The following is a 21,372-nucleotide window of genomic DNA, read 5'->3' as shown; positions in this document are numbered from 1 at the left end:
CACAGTCAGTGACACTGATAGAGAAATCATTTATTTTCAGTCAATATCAATGGTTTAAATTTAACATCAAAAAGAAAACAGATATTTGAGAAACTCAAAAAACAAAATGCTGACATAACTTGTATCCAAGAAGGGCATATTCCAGACAATCAAGCAGACCTCTTAAAGAATATAAATTTGGGTAAAATGTACTTGGCACGTGCAAACAAAAAAAAGGTGGGGTTATTGTAGTATATGTAAAGGATTGGTTGCAACATAAACAAATATACAAAGATCAAGAAGGGAGAATGCTCTTTATAGAAATAAATGTAAACCAGAAAAAGATGTTATTAGCCACAATATATGCCCCAAATACAAACCAAAAAGACTTTTATAATAGGCTTCACCATAAGATAATAGAATTTGAGTATGCTAATATATGCATTGTAGGAGACTATAATGCAGTCCCAGACAAGGATAAAGATTATAGAACTTCCAAAAAACAAAAAACAAAGGAAAGGAGAATACTCCCTTCGTCTTTTAATAATATGGTAAGAGAACTTAACTTGAAAGATGTGTGGAGAGAATTAAATCCAAATAAAAAACAATATACCTTTTTTTCGAACCCCCACCACTCTTGGTCCAGAATAGATCAGATATGGATGGACCCTGGGTTAATGGAGAATATTGAAAGGATCGAGATTTTGCCAAATCTATGGGCTGACCATAATCCCATTCAAATTAAATGGAAAGGAAAGAGAAAAATTGGAAGATGGACATTTAACAATACCATATTAAGAAATAAAGAATATATTGAAATGATAAAGAAAGAATTGAACATATTTTTTGAAATAAACAAAAGAGAACATACCTCCCTACAGAATCTTTGGGATATGGCCAAAGCCTATGTGAGAGGTCTAACTATTGCTTACAATATTAAAAAGAATAAAGAAAAAAGACAGTAACAAAACATGGAGGGAGAAACTGAAAGATTTGGAAACAAGTAGACAAAAGGACCCAAACAATTCAAACATTAGGAAAGAAATAGATCTGGTAAAACATGATAAATCTAAATGTACAGGAAGATCTGGCCCGAAAAATTAAAGTAGCAAAACAAAATTATTTTGAAAATGCAAATAAGCCGGGGAGGTTGTTAGCCCATAAAATTAAAAAAGAACAAGAAAAGAGAACGATCATAGCTCTCCAAGATCAGGAAGGGAAATTATGCACGCAGACCCAAGAAAAGAAAGAAATTGCTAAGGAGTTTTTTATGAAATTGTATAAACAGGAAGAAATACCAGAAGAATCTATTGATCAATATTTGAATGAAAAGAACTTGCCCAAAATTACTGATGAAGAGAAACAAAATTTGAATCATAAAGTATCTATAGAAGAAATTAGCAAGGCAATTGGAACACAAAAAGCAAATAAGACCCCTGGCCCAGATGGAATTCCTTCGGAATTCTATAAGGAATTCCTTCAGAATTCTATAAGGAATTCCAAGAAACAATAGACGAGATATTGGTGGACTTGTACAATGAAGACCAGCAGAATGCTAACATGCCTAAATCATGGATAGAAGCATATATTACCCTTATTTATAAAGAACAATCAGATCCACAAAAAATTCAAAATCTATAGACCAATATCACTTTTAAATGTAGATTACAAAATAATGGCTACAATACTGGTGGAAAGATTGAAGAGAGTATTAAGTAGAATTATCCACACTGATCAGAATGACTTCCTTCCCCATAGGCAAATAAAAACAAATACAAGAACCATTATGGATATATTAGAATATTATGAAGTATACTCAACCAAGACAATGGCGTTGATATTTTTAGATGCCCAGAAGGCATTTGACAACCTGAATTGGAACTTCCTTATTAAACAACTGATAGGCATGAAATTTGGTGAAAATTTTATAGGATTTACTAAGACAATTTATAACATGCAAACCGCAAAAATATTAATAAATGGGGAAAATATAGATACCGTAAAGATAAATAAGGGAGTATGACAAGGCTGCCCCCTAGCTCCTCTATTGTATATATTGGCAGAAGAGACTCTTAGTACAAATTAGGCAAAAACAAGAGATTAGAGGACAAAAAATTTAAAAAGGAATATAAACTCCAGGCATTCACCAATGATATGGCATTTATATTAGAAGAACCCTTAGAAGTGAGCCCTATACTACTAAGAGAAATAAAAGAATACAGAAAGGTGGCTGGGTTAAAAATTAACAAAGAAAAAACAAAAGTGTTAACAAAAAACTGTGCAAAGGAGCAGAAGGAAGAACTAGCAAATAAATTAGGTATGCAAGTGGTAAATAAAGTAAAATACCTAGGGATCTGGTTGACTGCTAGATGTTCGTCAATTAAAAAAGATAACTATGATAAGTTAATAACGCAAATCATTAAAGATTTAGATAACTGGGCCAAATTGCAGTTATCGCTATTGGGATGTATTTTGATAGTAAAAATGAATATTTTGCCAAGATTATTGTTCTTGTTTCAGACAGTGCCAGTCAAGTTGGAAAATATTTTTTGTAGAATTAAACAAATGTATATCTAAATTTATATGGCAGAGGAAAAAACCCAGAGTGACATTTAAATTATTACAGGATGCCAAGAAAAAAGGAGGATTTGGCCTTCCAGATTTTGAATTATATTATGATGCTGCTATAGTAAACTGGCTTAAGGATTGGCTTAAATTAGAAAATAGAAGGTTATTAGTATTAGAAGGTTTTGATCTCCAACTTGGCTGGCAAGCCTTCATGTGGAATGGAAAATCTAAATAGCATTCATATTTCCAAAGGCACCATCTAAGAAATGTGTTGTTCAATATCTGGAGAAAGATTTAAAAAAAAACACTACCCAAAGGTTCCATTGTGGCTATCTACATTGGAAGCAGTCACACACCCAAATGTATTGGATTATGAAAATATTGTCAGGTATAAAGATTTATTATATGACACTGGAGAGCTTAAAAATAGGAACCAAATACAAATTCAAGGAAAGGAGATGACATGGTGGCCCTTTGCACAAATACAAACTCATTATAAAAAAGATAGAGAACAATTTGGCTTTAATATGACCCCACAAGAATTAGATAAAATATGGCTAGGAGAGGAAAAGAAAACAATTAGTAAAACATATAAATATCTTTTTGATTACAAATTAAAAGAAGAAACAGTCACAGAATCTATGATAATTTGGGCTAAAAACGTGGGTCATAGTATTGAATTAGATAAGTGGGAACACATTTGGCAAACAAATTACAAATTAACCATGTCAGTCTCTTATAAAGAAAACTTTTATAAAATGGTTCATCACTGGCACCTACCTCCTGCAAGATTGACTAAGATGTTCCCCAACCTATCACCCAACTGTTGGAAATGTAACTACACACAAGGAACATATTTTCACATGTGGTGGACTTGCCCATGTGCTCAGAAATTTTGGAGAAATATTAGAAATTGGATTTTAAATATAACAAAACAAAATTTAAAACTTGAACCCAAAACCTTTCTGCTAAGTATGATAGATCTAAACATGGAGAAAAAAATATCAATATTTAATTTTGCACATCATAACTGCGGCCAGAATAACCTATGCACAAAACTGGAAACTGTCTTCCATTTCTTCAGAGGATATGGTAATTTAAAAAATACATGAATGCGCTGAGATAGATAGCCTAACCAAATTGTTAAAAAATAAACAAGATAGTGACTATTATGAAATATGGAACATTTGGTATGAGTGGTTAAAGAAAAGGTAATATTTGATATTTGGATAAGTTATGGAAATGATAGAAGACATGCATTTAATCATAAACTATATAGAGAAATTAAAACATTAAAAGAACAAAGGAGTTATTGTAACAAGGCAGATCAGGTCAATGATAAAGATAAAGGGAAAAAAATTAACCATTGCTCAATATATGCTGTAAAATGTATATATGTATGTTAAGTTTTCGCAGGTACTTACATGTATAGTATTCAGCTTTGTTTGGGTATTTTCCCACATCATTATAGCTGTGCTTTTAAAGTTGTAGTAACATTTCGGCAGAATCTCATCTGCCATCATCAGGCTTCTGTATTGTGTTCGTCTGTGAGTCAAACTTTCACAGCCGTTTCAGTTTTAAATATGGGGCTAGCCTACTGCTGTGCCAGAATGGTTTTTTTCTTCATCCTGATTGGTTGGGAGTCTTGATCTGTGTTTATTGGTCTTGGAGTTTGCTGTGTTCTGCTTGATTGGTGTTTCTAATATCTTCTGTCTGTTTTGTGGCTGTTTTGTGCCAAATCAAATATAAATTGCAATGCTTGCAATCAAGAAAAAAGCAAGGTAACTCCTGCAAATAGGGTAAATGGATTCAAAACCAGTGAACCATTAGAGGTTGTTTTTGCTAATATTATTGGACCTAAGAAACCTAGTTTAGGTGGACCCATATTAAGTATAATTGATAATTTTTCCAGATATGGTTTCTGTTATTTAATGAAAACAAAGATAAAAACATACCAGCATTTTGTAAAGTGGCTAAAATTTGCTGAAAGGAAAAAGAAACAGAAAGTTATTAGCTTAATAACAGGTAATGGTATTGAATTTACCAACAGAAAATGTTTGTAGCTTTAAGACAAAATCACTGTATTGATTTATACTATATTCTGATTGGTTGATTATATTGCAAATTACCATAAGAGGGAGCTAGAGATCATAGCTTGCTCTCTCTGACATTCTGTTGCTATCTAAGGTTCTCTGTTGTATTTATGCTGTGCTTATACTTTTGATATCTTTATTTACTGTAAATGACAAAGGCAACCGGGAAGAAGACTTTGTAATTGGATATTCTTTGGACTGTTAAATGTATATGACCTGGACCATTTATTGGACTGTGCTATTTCTTAAAGTAAACTTTAACTCAATTTAGTATATCTGTGTGTGGCTGAATAATTATTCATAACTACTCTCATAAACATTTCCATTTGCATTTCCTTGTTACTCAATCTCCGTATTTGATTGATGCCGATCTGATCTGTTGTGTGTGATGTGACGTATTTGTATTTGACATGACGATTCATCAAGGCTTGGTACATGCAGTGAGACACGATTATAAGACGCATGTGCTTCACATAGGAGAATTGTTTTGAGAGAGTGTGCTGCGTGCAAGAGTGCACCGTGTGCAAGAGTGTGCCATGCACAAGAGTACGTCACATACAAGTGGCCTTTTTTTTTCTTCAATTTATTTGTGTCCTCCTTCTCATTATAAAAAAAAGTTGGTCACCTTACCACTGCTCAATAGAAAATACTCTTCTGAATGTATGGCATGGAAAGTTGTGAAGGTAACTACGTTCCCCCTTCCAGAGAAGCTAAGAATTTTGCCTTGTGACTATTGATTTCCTTTGAGAGCAATATTATTTTAAGAAAAGAAATAACACCCATGACCTATGCTTAACTTGGAGGGAGTATGATGGATTTGCATCCCAATTTAGAGGCATTTTCAGGGAAGTACCAAAGGTTTTGAATTTCTTTTGGAAAAGCTTTGCTAAGCCTGGGCATTTCCAGAGGTAGTGCTTCCCTGGCTGTGGAGGTAGAAGTCTTTTTGGGTGGGTTTCTTGGGAAATTAAGCTGTCTGGACTCTGGAAGAAGTGGGAAGAGAACAAAGATCAAGGGGTTAGTTTGCCTGACAATGATTAGAAATGTATTTCCTTTTGGGATTATCTTCTTCTCCCCGTATTCAAGCTTTATAGATTGCTGGAAGGAAATAAAATTTCGCAGTTACCTCCTATTAAACTGAGGACACCCGTCCCATAGGAAAATAGGCCTTAGAATTGAAACTTAAGCTATCCAATTGATACTTTCCTTCCCTATGATAAGGAACCATTAATGAGTTCTCTTTAAATACAGTTTATATAACAGTTAACCTCTTAATAATCATGACATCCAAGTAATATTTAATTAGTGTGCAAATCAAAATGTCATGGGTACCATTTTTCATTTGTACAATTCCTATAACATTTTCCATCTTTTTTCTTATATCAAAAATCAGTTGAAAAAAGGAACAGATATTATAGTACTTCCTTATTAAAAATGTTAGAAGCCATTTGGGCAAATTTTTTAGTAGAATCAAGTACATGGATGAAAACCTCTCATTTATTATTTGAATATTTTACGAAACTTGGACTTGGAAAAAAACTGTTCTTAGGGTACCAAACACTGCTCCAGCCTGTTAACTTTCAGTCCTTATGGAGACATAATTCTTTATTGGTTTATGGGAGATTACAACCACCTTCCCAATTGCTATATACAGGTAGGTCTTGATTAGTGTGTTAACGAATCCCACAATATGATTGCATTATTCAAATTCATACAATTCAAATTGATATTTGTCTATAGTGAATATACTCATTGGTTCTACTTCAATGGAAATATGGGAAAAAATTAAACATAAATTTTATATGTATATTAATGAAAATAGTAAAGAATAAGAATATATTTATAATTTAAATTGCTGGTTTACAATCACAAAGTAGTTATATAAAGCAACATTTTTTTTAAAAAAAAACCTAGATTAAGGCATTTCAACACCTTGCGTATTTTACTGTTGCTATGACCACATTCATATTGTTCAAATATATATTTTGCTCTAGAAATAAACAACAACAACATGTCCTCCATTTGTTGAAATGATACATTAGTTTCCCTAATTTTGGGATTATAAATAAAGATTAAATATAGAACATTCAAGTGAGCAGATCCACTGGTGCAAGTAGCCATGGAGGGACTTATTTAAAGCCTTGCCTGGAATGTCACAAATGATGACATCACAGGGCTGCTCTCTGAAAGTTCTCTTCTGCATCCATTGGAGGCCAAACTGAGACTAGTGGCAGAAGCTGGTGGTTGCTCTTGAAGGGTGGGATATATTTTTATAAATACCACAAAGACTCCAATTTCATCTTGCTGGGGAACAGCCTATTATTATAGATTCATCACCAGAGTAAAAAAGGAAAGATCAGGTAAAGCTTCTTGTTTATTTATTTTATTTCTTAAACAACGTATATAGCCATCCAACTGTATTAAACTAATTTATTTAGCTGTCCAACTCACTCATAGGTCACTCCTACATAATATTACCCCACTGATCTTAATTGCTTTTGATGGTGCTCCTTAGGAATTGTCCAGATTTTCAGACATTTTGGATTACACGTGCCTTTATTATAAGATATCATAGTTGGCCTTGAGGATTGTATAAACCGAATTATACCGCTAATACAATGTTGAATATTTTGTGCCCATCCATCTAATTCTCTCTTTAATGATACATAGTATAGGAGAGGTGACCACATATTCTGCTTTCCATCTCTGTTTTGCTATTGCTGTGCTCTTGAATTATGGTTGGAACAACCAAAAGCTACTCTGTGAAGCCTTTTGATATAAAGAGATAGATAGATGCAGGGATGGCACCTATTCACTAGAACCGGTTGTTAACATTCTAAGCAGTTTGGAGAACCAGTTGTTAGAAGAAATACTGGCCTAATCCTGTAAGGAAGGCAGGAAGGAAACATTCTGGTGTTTCTTACAGAAACTGCCTCTCCACTCTTATTACGTTCTTGGCAGGACTAGACTTCCTGTCTCTGGAATGGCACTGAAAAAAGTGACTTATGACCATTTTTCACACCTACGACTGTTGAAGCATCCCCACAGTCACGAGAAGCCAGGCGAGGAGATGCGTGCCTCAATGTGAGTGATGTTGAGTTGGCCACGCCCAGCCAGTCACATGACCACCAAGCCATGACCACCAAAGCCATGCCCACAGAACTGGTTGTTAAGAAATTTGAATCCCACCACTGGATAGATGGAATAATATAAATTGCTGCCAGTGACTCGTGTCTCTCTCTTTTTTCACTGCCTTTTATCTGGGTTTTGTCAGTTAACTGTTTTTTAAAGTTTGCTGATGTTTAATAAATAAATCTCAAGCTATATTTTTTGCTAGCTGAACTGAATGGCATGTATGATCTGGATATAGGGAATGACTGTTGGGTGCCCATCAAACTGAAAATTACCCACCATTTCCCAACTTTTAGAAACTATTTAATCAGTGTCAGCTGGTGCTCCATTCAAAATCCAAGAAAGAAATACTTAGACTCCTTTAATCAAAGAAAAGATATCTTTTACTGGAAATCCAGTGGTAGCAACAAAAGAATTCTGAATCTGAGAAAATGGGTGCGTAAATCACATATACAAAGTAATGGCAATGTTCCCACCCCCAATAGTTCAACTGGCTCATCCAAATAAAAGTTGTGTAGATCACCATGTGGGCACCTCCAGGTGGTGATGAGGGTTCTGTCCGTTGACCTTGACATAGTTTGATAAAGAGTTGCAGCTGTGCATAGCATAGCATAGAAACCTAAGCAAGAATGTACACCCCCCCTCAAGTTTATACAGTTCTGGTTTGTAACACTTCCAGCTCACTTCCCACAACCATTCCCCCCTCCTCCCCCCGTTACTTATGACAGCCGAAAGATGCAAAGCAGAGGAAGAAAATCTAGAAGGCTGACAATCAGTGAAATCTGCTGAGAACATTTTTTATGGGGAGAACCCACTAAAGTCAGTGGGATGTATTAGTCAATAGAAATAAATAAGATTTGGCGATCCATACACCAAACATGAAAAAGAGGTAGAAAGGAGATACAAGAAAAGAAATTTTGTAATATGTGAGATAAATTGCTTTTTATTTTTCAATAAATGTTTCAATAAAATTCATTGTGGAACTTTCCCACTTAGTTACAAGCAGTCACTCATTTGTTCTAGAATGTTTACTCCTATTTTTTCTACTCTCTAATACCTGAAAAAGTATACTTTTGAATCTCTCCACAACTGTATATTTCTATTTTCCTGAATCTAGCTTTACTCTATTTCATTGGCAGATGTATATTCATATCCGTATATTTGTAATATGCTTCAGTCTAAGTAATTCAGAAGCCAGCTGAGACTTTCCTACTAAGCCACTTTGTTGAAACAAGTTCCCTCAAGTAAGCTCTGGCCTCATAAGTTATAATTCCTTTGAAAATATGCTGAAATACCCCCAGAACCCAAGGCAACAAAACCCTCTGTATATTGAAGTCAATGTTTCCCAGCCTGGTGCACTTGAGGGGACTTCAAACCCCATTCTTAAAGGCTGCAAACTCTGTAAGTTGAAGTTCAACACACATACAGAGGGCATTGAGTTAAGCTATCAATAGCATGATGCAGCTTCTAAAGGATTGCCAATTCAACTGGTCATTTCACTTTTTTTTTTTTGGTATGGGATTGATAAAAAAAAAAGCTTTTTGCATGATGACATTAAACTAGGGCGGAGCACTTGTGGTTTTCCAAATGTTCCTGAATTAGAGCATACCTTGGCAACTTAAGGAGGACTGTAGCCAGTGGTAAAGAATGCTTGGGGTTGTCTTTCATTAACAGGACCATGGATCAAATAACAAAGTACTAGTTGTTGTAATCAAGTAGTTGTTGTAAACATATTAAAGGGCATTAAAAATACTACAAGCATTAAATTGCATTGACCAATTTAAAAGTAGGTGTCAGGTACTTCAGGTACTCAGGTACTGTAAGTTTTTTAACTTCCAAGTATTCAATAGACTGCGACTTTCAGTAGTTGCACTAGAAGTACCTGAATTGTTCACTTGTAAATGGCACTTCCTCAACAGTGGTTTTCTCTACCTTATGGCAGTTGCAGTTTCTTAATTCTAAAACTATTTATCGTAACCAACCACATGTTGTTATTTAGCAATATATTACTGGAGGTTGGTGTATGGGACCATCAAAAATAAAACTGACAGTTTGCTTCTTATGCTAAAGATCAAGATAATCAAGGGTGGGATTCAAATTTTTTAACAACAGGTTCTGTGGGCATGGCTTAGTTGGTGGGCGTGGCTTAGGTGGGCATGTGACTGGGTGGACATGGCTTGGTGGCCATATTAATAAAAAATAATGAACTTCATTTAGAATAGAATAGAACTGGCCAAGTGTGGTTGCACACACAAGGAATTTGTTCTATTCGTTGATTTGATGCACAAGTTTGGATTTCTCAAATCATAAAAGTCACCAAAATGGAAATCAGGACAATCATGACATCTGAACCACCCTATTGATCAAAGTGTGATTAAGATAAAACACCTTCAGACAAATAAAATCTTCAAGAAGCATTGGTCAAGTCATGAGCAATTGCAAAGCCACTGAGAAATCTGCAACATGAGTAAGTTCAACAAACCTTGATTTGCCACTATGTGCCATTTTGCCTGGCATGGCACAAATGTACTAAGAAACGAAATTAAAACCCCCCGATATTGATAAGTAAATATTTAAGGACTACACTCTGCACACATTAAGGAAGCCTCAATGCAGAGTGAAATTTAAATCTCAGAAAACTTTTCAAAAGGCTCACTACATATTAGACAGCCCCTCTCTAAATTTAGTAGTTTCTTCCTGCCATGAAACTGTAAGAGAATTCAAACTATAGTTTCACTTTCATTAGGAGAAAATACCTAAACTATGATTTGCACTTCGAGGAGATTGGTTTATTTGTCTGCTTTTGTTTACACTCTGTACTTTGTTCAGGAGTTCAAGCCATTGTACATTCCCTCCTCCTATTTTGGGGCTGAAAGAGAGTAACTGCCTCAGGACAGTTAAATCATCATAATAAATTGGTTAAAAGACACAAACATGGAACAACTCTGCATAGGGCTGCAACTTCATGAGTGAAACTGGAAATTATGCATTAGTTTTATTAAGTCAACAACAGTTTTCAGAACGGTTTACAAAGTTTGCAAATTTTAAAAACATAGCAAGGCCATTCTAAAATAACAGAAAAGAGAGAAAAAGTAGCATAAATAAAATCAAACATTAGATTGGTGCCCCAATATTTATTATGGCCATGCCATGGAGATTTTTGCCCCTACATTACATTTTCTAACTTAAATCATCCCCCTGATTATTGAATACAAAGCATGAAGCATATGATGATAAGGGCATAATGCATGATCCAATTATAGAAATACAATTTTTGCCCTTTGGGCTTCAGAGTCAGCTTAATATTTTTAGCTGTTCCACAGTGGCACCCTAGAAAATTATTTCTTTGTCCATCTTCTATGCTGGCTTTAAATATAGACACTCCTCAATTTCTACCGCTAAGCAAGGCAGTTGTTGAGCTTTACCTCATTTTACAACCTTTTTGCCACCGCTGTTGAGCAAATCCTGCACTTGCGGTTTTCCAAATGTTCCTGAATTAGAGCATACCTTGGCAACTTAAGGACGACTGTAGCCAGTGGTAAAGAATGCTTGGGGCTGTCTTTCATTAACAGGACCATGGATCAAATAACAAAGTACTAGTTGTTGTAATCAAGTGGTTGTTGTAAACATATTAAAGGGCATTAAAAATACTACAAGCATTAAATTGCATTGACCAATTTAAAAGTAGGTGTCAGGTACTTCAGGTACTCGGGTACTGTAAGTTTTTGAACTTCCAAGTATTCAATAGACTGAGACTTTCAGTAGTTGCACTAGAAGTACCTGAATTGTTCACTTGTAAATGGCACTTCCTCAACAGTGGCTTTCTCTACCTTATGGCAGTTGCAGTTTCTTAATTCTAAAACTATTTATCGTAACCAACCACATGTTGTTATTTAGCAATATATTACTGGAGGTTGGTGTATGGGACCATCAAAAATAAAACTGACAGTTTGCTTCTTATGCTAAAGATCAAGATAATCAAGGGTGGGATTCAAATTTTTTAACAACAGGTTCTGTGGGCATGGCTTAGTTGGTGGGCATGGCTTGGTGGGCATGTGACTGGGTGGACATGGCTTGGTGGTCACGTTATTGGCTGGATGTAGCCAACTCAACATCACTCACATCGAGGCGTGCATCTCCTCGCCTGGCCTCTCATGACTGTGGGGATGCTGCAACAGTCATAAGTGTGAAAAACAGTCATAAGTCACTTTTTTCAACAGTCACTTCACACAAGCAAAGTACCAGCAAAGGAGGGGAAAAACAACTTCAGAGAAGTTCCAGAGACAGGAAGTCTAGTCCTGCCAAGAATGTAATAAGGGTTAATGGAGAAGCAGTTTCAGTAAGCAACAACAGAATGTTTCCTTCCTGCCTTCATTACAGGATTAGGCCAGTAATTTCTTCTAACAACGGATTCTCCAAACTGCTTAGAATGTTAACAACCCGTCCTAGAAAATAGGTGTGAACTAGTAGAATCCCACCCCTGAAGATAATCTTCCTCAAATTTTCATTTGCAGATAACAGAGGTTAAATTTTCCTTCAGAAGGGGTGATAGAACAGCTCTCTCCCGCCATATGGTGAAGTTTCACTTAGGGGATGTTGAGAAGGAAACACAAAATACACATTACTCGGACTTCCGATATTTTATTGCTCCTTTGTCCTGTCCTACACCATGCAAAATAATTCATTTGCAAGGCTTTACTTTAAATGATGCAAATGTGAGCAGCAGCAGCAGACAAGGCATATGTGCAATCACACCCCCAGTTTTGAGCAGCCCCCAAATTCCCTGGAAACTTGCCTGTAAAGAATTTGCAATATCCAATGTTGAATGCGTTCATTAGACATGTCATTGGGGCACACAGTCCAAAGTGATCAGAATAGGTTGTCAGCCATGGCTCAAAGACAGCTAACAACTGTTCTTAAATAGAGCTCAATTTGGTGAATTTAACTAAGGCCAGGAACATATCCGGCATGTAAAGACACACGATAAGCGCTGTTGCTATGCTCTCTGTTGCATACAGGATGTTCTAGGTGGTCTTTCCAGTTCCAGTTCATCATCTTTAAATTGGGGAGAGGGGAACTGCTCCTGGTGAATATTGGGTGGATCAGCCTTAGGTGATTGGGTGCTTGAAGCTTCTTCAGTCTGAAATAAACCCAGCTCTCTCAGAGCAACCTCCTGTGCCCAACTCTTCTGAGTCAGAGATGGCCATGACATCCTTTCTCAGTAGTCCATCTGGAACATGGGGCAGCAAGACAATTATGGGATGAAATGGGGTTGTTACAGAAAAATCCTGAATCTAGCAAAGGGGATGAGAAAGAATCTCAGAGTAACTCTGCCTTAATTAGACTAGATAAAAACCTATTGGGTAGGCTGTTAAGCTTCTGTTACGCTTTTCTATCAGCAATAAAGATCTTTTGAGAAATCCATGTACTACTTGTTTCCTGAGTTTGCCAGCCTTTCACAACTGATAGCCTCAGTTGTGTCTAAGTGTACTGTGTGAGCAGAACTAAAGAGGTGCATACAGTAGGACTGCTTGTGTGCTTGATTTTGGCTGCATTCTGACTGGCCACAGACCTTTTCCAAGGAAACCAATTTGTGAAGCCGTTTCTTAGATCTCCAATACAGTTCAGGTCAGGAAACAGAGTTTATTGATAACAGAATGTGTTTGTTTGTTGTTTCTTATGCTGTCACTGTGTCCTAGGCTTAAAGCTGGGTTTTGTTTATGCAAGTCCTATCTTTGCTTAATTTCTTCAAGATCATGCCTGGAGCTCACTACACCATTGGAGAAGTTGACTAGAGAGATAGAGCCTTGATCATAAACAAACAGGCCATGCTGTCACCTGGTCAGAGTACAGGAAAATAGAAATAGTGGGCCTGCTGGTGTCCATTTACTCTATAGCATTTGAAGTGATTGGATGTCCAACTTCACCTGTGCTGGCTTGTCCATTCTTGGTTATCCAGAAGAAACCAACTGATTGAAGATGATACAAATCTTCATAGAACTGTGGTTATTCATATAATCACGGGGTTCATTAATTCATTAATTCAAGGAATTCAATTGAACAATTAACCTTGTACTGTATATTAATTCATTAATTAACCAATCACCATTATCATCATTCATTAATATGTTCCTTTCACTACTTCAATTCATTAGTACATTAATGAAAAGACATACAGTGAATAATCAAAAGTATACTTTCTATATCACTTTGAGATTTCAGGTGAACATTGAAAAATGCTGACCAATTGAGAGAGATAGTTTTTACAATGAAAACCAGTCAGATGAATACTTTTGAGGTTTTCTTGTTTGCTTGTTTGACCCCCAAATGACAGTTCTTATGCTGTAAAGGTGACAGTGGGAAAATTGTCCTTGCAAGATTCAGTTGCATGATTCAGGTAATATAGCTCTATAAAGTAGAATTAACTTATATGACAGTGTTTCCTGTCTGGTCTATCTGGTAAAACTGACAGAATTTCTCCTATATTAATTTGCTCATCCAGTCAGATGAAAGAGGATCGATTTTTCCAGATCCTTCTTATACAAGGAATTTTCCCCACCAAAATCAAATCTCCCCTTTCTCTTCAGGAATTTAGGAGAGCAGTAAAGATCTGGCTTATTTATCAAGTGCAGAAGAAACACATACTATCATTGAAAAATCTGAATTTGGCAGATATATGTTTTTGATTTCATTTTTTTGTTTCTTTCTTCATAATTTTGCTTCTGTACTTGGTTTATTTAATGAGTGAATTTGTGAGTTTATTACTTTTGGAGGAGCTTTTTTTTGCTCATGAGTTTTTTAATTGTTCAGTACCCGGATCCTTTGAAAATATAAATAAATAAACAAATTAATGTTGGTTTCCAGGAACCACTTGGGATATGGCAACAATCAGAGTCATCACTAAGAGAATGGGGAGAGGAGCTGAAAATATTGGGTCCATTTTTTTCAATTCAGGGCATAAGGATTTTTAGAGAATAAAAATATTTATGAAGCATTTCTTGCCTGTTAATTTATGCCTGAAAAAACTGGAAAATTGTAATGCCAATTTTCAGCAGTGCAATGTTGGCAAACTACTAAGGGCCACAGATTAGATTTTGAGACATTCACACAACCCAGAAAGTACAATGAGAAAATACCAGACCCTAGATCTGATTGCAAACAAACAAACAAACCTCAGCCTGGTGAAAGCTCTTGTTAAATAATGTAGTGAAACGTTTTATCTCTGTTAGCTCCTTATATTGTTTTAATTTTTCTTTTCTCTAGTGGAATACCAACCTCAGTTATTCCTCAGTCAGCATGAAGGTTTTTTATGTTTTTCTGCTTATCTTTTTCTTGTTCCATTCGGGGTACCTGGACAAATCAGGTAAGAATGCCAACATTTCATAGAGATTTCCTTTTGGAGACATTTCCTTTTTCATTATTTCTACTATTGACTTGTGTTTTATGACATTTAAACAAACAGGAATTATTATTATTTTCAAAACTTAATTTGTTAAGTTTATTTGCCACTTATTCTCTGCCTAGTATACATGGGATTCATTCTGTAGACTGCAGAAATGTATGTTTGCATTAGAAGGCAATCAAAATAATTTTTTGCTGCCATTTTTAACTCTCAGGTTTGGTTTAGATGAAATCTTTAGATCGGGGGTGTCAAACTCATGTCGTCATGTTTCTTGCAGACATTACGTTACACTAACTAGGTAACATCATCAGTGCTAGTAAGGAGTGCTGATTGCACTCTTGATGAGCAATGATGATGTTACCTAGTTTGAGTAATGAAACATCTGCAAGAAAACAAGCAAGCTCAGAGAACACCAAGGACCGCTCATTTCAACCCTGTGCTTACAAATATTCTCCTTTATTAGGACCCAGATTGTTAGGGGCAATATGCTGATGTTGTAAACTGCTCAGAGAGTGCTTTAAAGCACTATGGAGTGTTATAAAAGTCTAAGCGCTATTGCTATAATTGAGTCTGGCAGGTAATAAAGCAGTTGAAAAGTGAATGCCCCAGTCACAGAGTGAATGCCATGGTTGTTCAGTGAATCCATTGTCTACTCAGGGGTGTTTTTTTTTCTGGAAAATGCAAGTAAATTCCACTTTGTGGCAAACCATCATAAATCATGAGCATGTGATTTGAGGGCAGAGGTGGTATGTAGCAGATTCTGGGGAACCAGTCATGGAAATTTTGAGTAGTTCAGAGAACCGGCAAATACCCCCTGACTGGCCCCACCCCCATCTATTCTCTGCCTCCCAGCTGATTGGCTGGGTCTTCTTTTGTGGCCCTGCACAGGAGAATGGAGCTGGAAAGCAGGTTAGTAGGGTAGGGAAGGAATGGAGATTTTGCAGTATCTTTTCCCTGCCATGCCCACCATGCCACACCCACAGAAACGGGAGTAAATTTTTTGAATCCCACCACTGTTTGAGGGTGCTGCAAAATTGCAATTGTAGATTGATTGCCAAGTGCCCAAAATACAGTCATGTCAGTGCAGAGAAGGGCAGTGTCATAATTTTGAAACTGGATCATTAATACCTTTGAGGGAGGATTCTCTAGTAACTTGGAGGGATTGTTAAGCAATGGTGGTAGGACAAGGTCTACCTGTAGTGATTTCTGTACAAATAAGGAAATTGCAAATGGAAACTTATTATGCATATAATTTGTATTCATACAAATGGTGCTCTGTCACAAAGTATTGGGGACATGAAGATGTATAGAACATGGCTTTGCACTCGGAAGCTAACTGCATCATTCTGAGGTAAAATAAAATTATATGTACTTCCCAATGCAATAAATTACTACATATCCCCAGTAATAGTTGGTATGAAAATGTCAATTACTTTCTGCCTATTGTTTTCTTGTTTTGTCTGTATTTGATAGCAGCAAGAATATTGGCTTGCTATTTTTTTAAAGAAATCCTTCCTTACATTTTTCTTTTACTTAGAAATCTAATTATTAATCTTCTTTATCAGTGTACATGTAATGCATATGTGTTCTCAAGTTTCATAATATCTCTCCTGCATAGGAGCACTAGAAAAAATTAATTCAGATGTACATTCCTATCAAGCAGTTCCTTTCTGTGATTAGCATCCATGTCAAAATGTAGAAAAGGGTTTAGAATACTAAGACAAAGCCATTAAAAGCAGGAAATTTAAAAAAGGTAATATTAAAAAAAATCACAAGTCCTCCTGTTTTCTTTGAAGGCACCGGACGATGTAGAAGACTAAAGGGGGTTTGCCGGCATACCCTGTGCCACCCTGTCGAAGTCTATGTTGGTCGATGCAACAATGGGATGGGAAATTGCTGTGTTGATGATGCTGAAGACATTAGAAAATATAAGCAGTAGGAACACTGCTGGTCATGGCACCAATGAAAGAAGAGTAAGCAGTCCAAAGCAACATTCGTGATTTTGGAAGTGAGCATCAAAGGAGAAAAAGAACTGACTGTTTTATGTTGTGAAATAAATGCTGTTCATTGTTATGTACGATTACTTCTGTCTGTGCTGCACTTGACTGACTGATTTCTGGAATTTATCATCTGTGTTTCTACCAATAGGTGGCACTCATTTTTCACATAATTTTTCTCTGACTTTTTTTTTTTTCCTCAGGAGACGCTGATTATGCCAGAGAATAAAGTTGTGTTTGATCCCTTTTCCCTTTTGATCAGAGAGTAAGCTTAAACTTTATTGGATAAATTCCAGCATCACATTTCCTTCCCACTTCCCCCACCTTTCTGAGGCTGACTCTTTCTGATGCTGATAAACTGCATTAGACAAAGGGCATGGCGTGGGATCGGGCAATAGATGTCTAAAAGAGGATGTAACTACGCTGGATCCAGAGGTGGGATTCAGCAGGTTCTGATGAGTTCTGGAGAATCGGTAGTGGAAATTTTGAGTAGTTCAGAGAACCGGCAAATACCACCTCTGTCTGGCCCCACCCCATCTATTCTCTGCCTCCCAGCTGATCGGTTGGGTCTTCTTTTGTTGCCCTGCACAAGAGAACAGAGCTGGAAAGCAGGTTAGTGGGATGGGGTGGGAATGGAGATTTTACGGTATCCTTTCCCTGGAGTGGGGTGGGAATGGAGATTTTGCAGTATCCTTTCCCTGGAGTGGGGTGGGAATGGAGATTTTGCAGTATCCTTCCCCTGCCATGCCCACAAAGCCACGCCTACCAAGCCATGCCACGCCCTCCAATCTATGCCCACTAAACTGGTAGTAAAAAAATTTGAAACCCACTACTGGCTGGAATCCAGTGAGATTTAGTGTACTGGAATGTTTACCAAGCACCAATTTACTCTGACCTGTCCCAGGGTTAAAACAAAACTGTGATCAGGAAAGAAAAAATGAAATCTTAGATTTTAAAAGATAGAATTGCCTTGCCTGATTTCAGCATTATTTTCCAAATGTAGATAGATACATAGCGCATTAGTAGTATGTAATCCCTTTCAGTGGGTGTACAGAGTAATTTACATAGCATGGAGATGCTACTATTTGGGCAATACTCCTCAGATTTCAATAAAATGCATCTAAGAAAGGTTCTGGGAAGAGATCAGTTTGGTTTGGAACTGGTCCTGGCTTGTGGGTCTGTAAATGTAAGGGATAATATCTCTAAACGTAAGATTACTGTAGTTCACACAAATTCTTTTTTTGAATGGCAATTCAGTACAGGGTTTCTGTGAGCTGCATTAATCCTGCACCTAGAGATTATAATCATTATAGAGTAAATAACTCTTATTAAACAACTAATTGCCTACTAATTACCATAACAAATGCTAAACATCAATCCATAATAGTAACATATTCTGCATAAATATAGTATTTGAGAATTATATAGGTTATGCTGTTGTATATAAAATTGACACTATTCTTTTAAAAAAAAATGAAATAGTTCACTGTTCAGCTTTTGAAATATGTGGCTTTGATATGTCTACTCTAGCATGCAAAAGCCCAAAGATCAATCATTTCTCAGATAAAGGTCTGGAGTTTTCATCTGTCTCTCCTGGTTTGGTATGTCCTTTAAATCTCTCCTGGATTGGGGCAAATTGTGGGCCTGAACAGTTTCTTAATATAACAGAGATAAGAGTGGGTTAAGAGCTATTTTGGTGTAGTGGTTAAAGCAGTAAACTAGAAATGGAGAGACCATGAGTTCTAACCATGTTTGGTCACAAAGCCAGCAGGTGATCTTGGGCAAGTCACTCATTCTCAGCCTTAGAAAGAAGGCAATGGCAAACCACAGTCAACACTGACTCAAAGGCATAAACCAACCAACCAACCAAAACCAACAAAAAAAATAAATAAACAAACAATGTGTTACTCTTCCCAGGAACTGTCAGTGGGTCAGTCACCACCATAAGTAATCATTCTGAAATGAAAGGATGGTGGGATTTGATGAAGTGCTTTAGTGGTATTTTTTCCTCTCTTTTTTGACAATATAGTACAAGCAATCAAATAAGAGGCTTGTAGGGACTAACCAACCCTCTTGTGATATTTTCCAAGTCAATAAAAAATAGAACCTTACCCTCTGATGAAATCACTGTCACAATCCAGATGTCTAATATGATACAGAAGTATAACAGTATTTCAGCTTATTTTAATTGTATCCTCTATTTCTCTATAGAATTTTAAGGCATTGATCTTACTATTATTTTGTCTATTTGGATTGATAAACCAAATGAATGAAAACCCTGAATCTGTCTCTTTATAGATTTTTTTAAAGAGAGAAATTTTCTGCCTATTTATTCTAGGAAGGTGTTTAACTTGAAGATAGGAAATGGGTAAAGTTGCAGTTCTAAACATTTTTGTAGGCTGATCTCATAGAATATAGTGGCACTTTTTGAGTGGAAATGTTGGATTCAACTGTAAATAGATTAAGCTGCATTAGCAATGCATCTCAATTCTTTCTTAAAAGTAATTCCTGCAGAAATCAGTGGAGGTAAATGCTGAGAAAGAAAGCTTCATAGCTGGCTGAAGAAATCTCCTGTATTTCTTGATACTTCTTGATACTTGAGTTTGGAAACTTGCTATTCTTTCCTTTATCTAACAGTTGATTTTGTTTCCACAACAGCTCTCAGCCTCTCTCGAGCCTCTTGTTATGTCTTCAGTCTCGCATATCTACGTGTCATTTTGAAAATGTAATCCTTTGGATCCTCTGCTTTCTTTGTTATCTTTCAGGAAATTTAAAAGACTATCAATCGTAAAACGTCTCTATTGAAGCAAGTTTTGAAAGACAAACTCCCCCAGTTCCATGTAGGAGCAGGCTGACACGTAATAGACCAGGAATGTTGAATGTAACTCAGCCCAACTGATTGTTTCAGTCTCTTCCTTTTTGCTGAATCGCATAAGCTTCAGGGACTTAAAACATATGTGCATTTCCAAGGAAGATTTAAAAAAAATTTATAGAACTTCAGATGATTTTGAGGTGTTTTTTTTTTTTTAAGAGAAAGAAACACGCTCACAAAACAGCAACTAATTTCTGTCAGTCTCATGACAGAGAAAGCTAGTCCAGCATTAGTTCCTTTTATGGAAAATGGAAGTTAAGTGATAGTAATATAGCAAGCTCAGCTGTTCTATTGACAGAGTGCAAATCTAGGAGCCGGGAGGCACCTTAGTTCTCTCTGTGCTTGTTCAATTATGCCTCCAATGGTGTTTTACTTTGGAAATATCTGGGTTCAAAATCAAGACAAGGAAATAATAGCTATTTAAAAACCATATTAATAAAAAATAATGAACTTCATTTAGAATAGAATAGAACTGGCCAAGTGTGGTTGGACACACAAGGAATTTGTTCTATTAGTTGATTTGATGCACAAGTTTGGATTTCTCAAATCATAAAAGTCACCAAAATGGAAATCAGGACAATCATGACATCTGAACCACCCTATTGATCAAAGTGTGATTAAGATAAAACACCTTCAGACAAATAAAATCTTCAGGAAGCATTGGTCAAGTCATGAGCAATTGCAAAGCCACTGAGAAATCTGCAACATGAGTAAGTTCAACAAACCTTGATTTGCCACTATGTGCCATTTTGCCTGGCATGGCACAAATGTACTAAGAAACGAAATGAAAAAAACCCCAATATTGATAAGTAAATATTTAAGGACTACACTCTGCACACATTAAGGAAGCCTCAATGCAGAGTGAAATTTAAATCTCAGAAAACTTTTCAAAAGGCTCACTACATATTAGACAGTCCCTCTCTAAATTTAGTAGTTTCTTCCTGCCATAAAACTGTAAGAGAATTCAAACTATAGTTTCACTTTCATTAGGAGAAAATACCTAAACTATGATTTGCACTTCGAGGAGATTGGTTTATTTGTCTGCTTTTGTTTACACTCTGTACTTTGTTCAGGAGTTCAAGCCATTGTACATTCCCTCCTCCTATTTTGGGGCTGAAAGAGAGTAACTGCCTCAGGACAGTTAAATCATCATAATAAATTGGTTAAAAGATACAAACATGGAACAACTCTGCATAGGGCTGCAACTTCATGAGTGAAACTGGAAATTATGCATTAGTTTTATTAAGTCAACAACAGTTTTCAGAATGGTTTACAAAGTTTGCAAGTTTTAAAAACATAGCAAGGCCATTCTAAAATAACAGAAAAGAGAGA

At 36.2% G+C, this 21,372-nt stretch overlaps 1 long non-coding RNA gene across 2 annotated transcripts in view; it reads left to right on the top strand.

Moving 5' to 3' along the window:
* The window catches only part of LOC148127884 (uncharacterized), a 114,434-nt gene extending 99,385 nt beyond the window's left edge, over positions 1-15,049 (top strand). The window contains exon 4 of one of the 2 annotated variants that reach the window (XR_015740673.1): positions 15,033-15,049. This is a non-coding gene — a long non-coding RNA (uncharacterized LOC148127884). Of the gene's footprint in view, positions 1-13,522; positions 13,746-15,032 lie in introns of those variants that run through there. The other variant, XR_015740672.1, reaches the window with a different exon arrangement.
* Positions 15,050-21,372: the final 6,323 nt, after the last annotated feature.

This window comes from Pseudonaja textilis, chromosome 1 (genome assembly GCF_049901715.1).
Source record: "Pseudonaja textilis isolate UNSWEBS1 chromosome 1, rPseTex1.2, whole genome shotgun sequence".
In the NCBI taxonomy this organism is placed as follows: Eukaryota; Metazoa; Chordata; class Lepidosauria; order Squamata; family Elapidae; genus Pseudonaja; species Pseudonaja textilis.
This window is presented reverse-complemented; position numbering and strand designations above follow the sequence as displayed.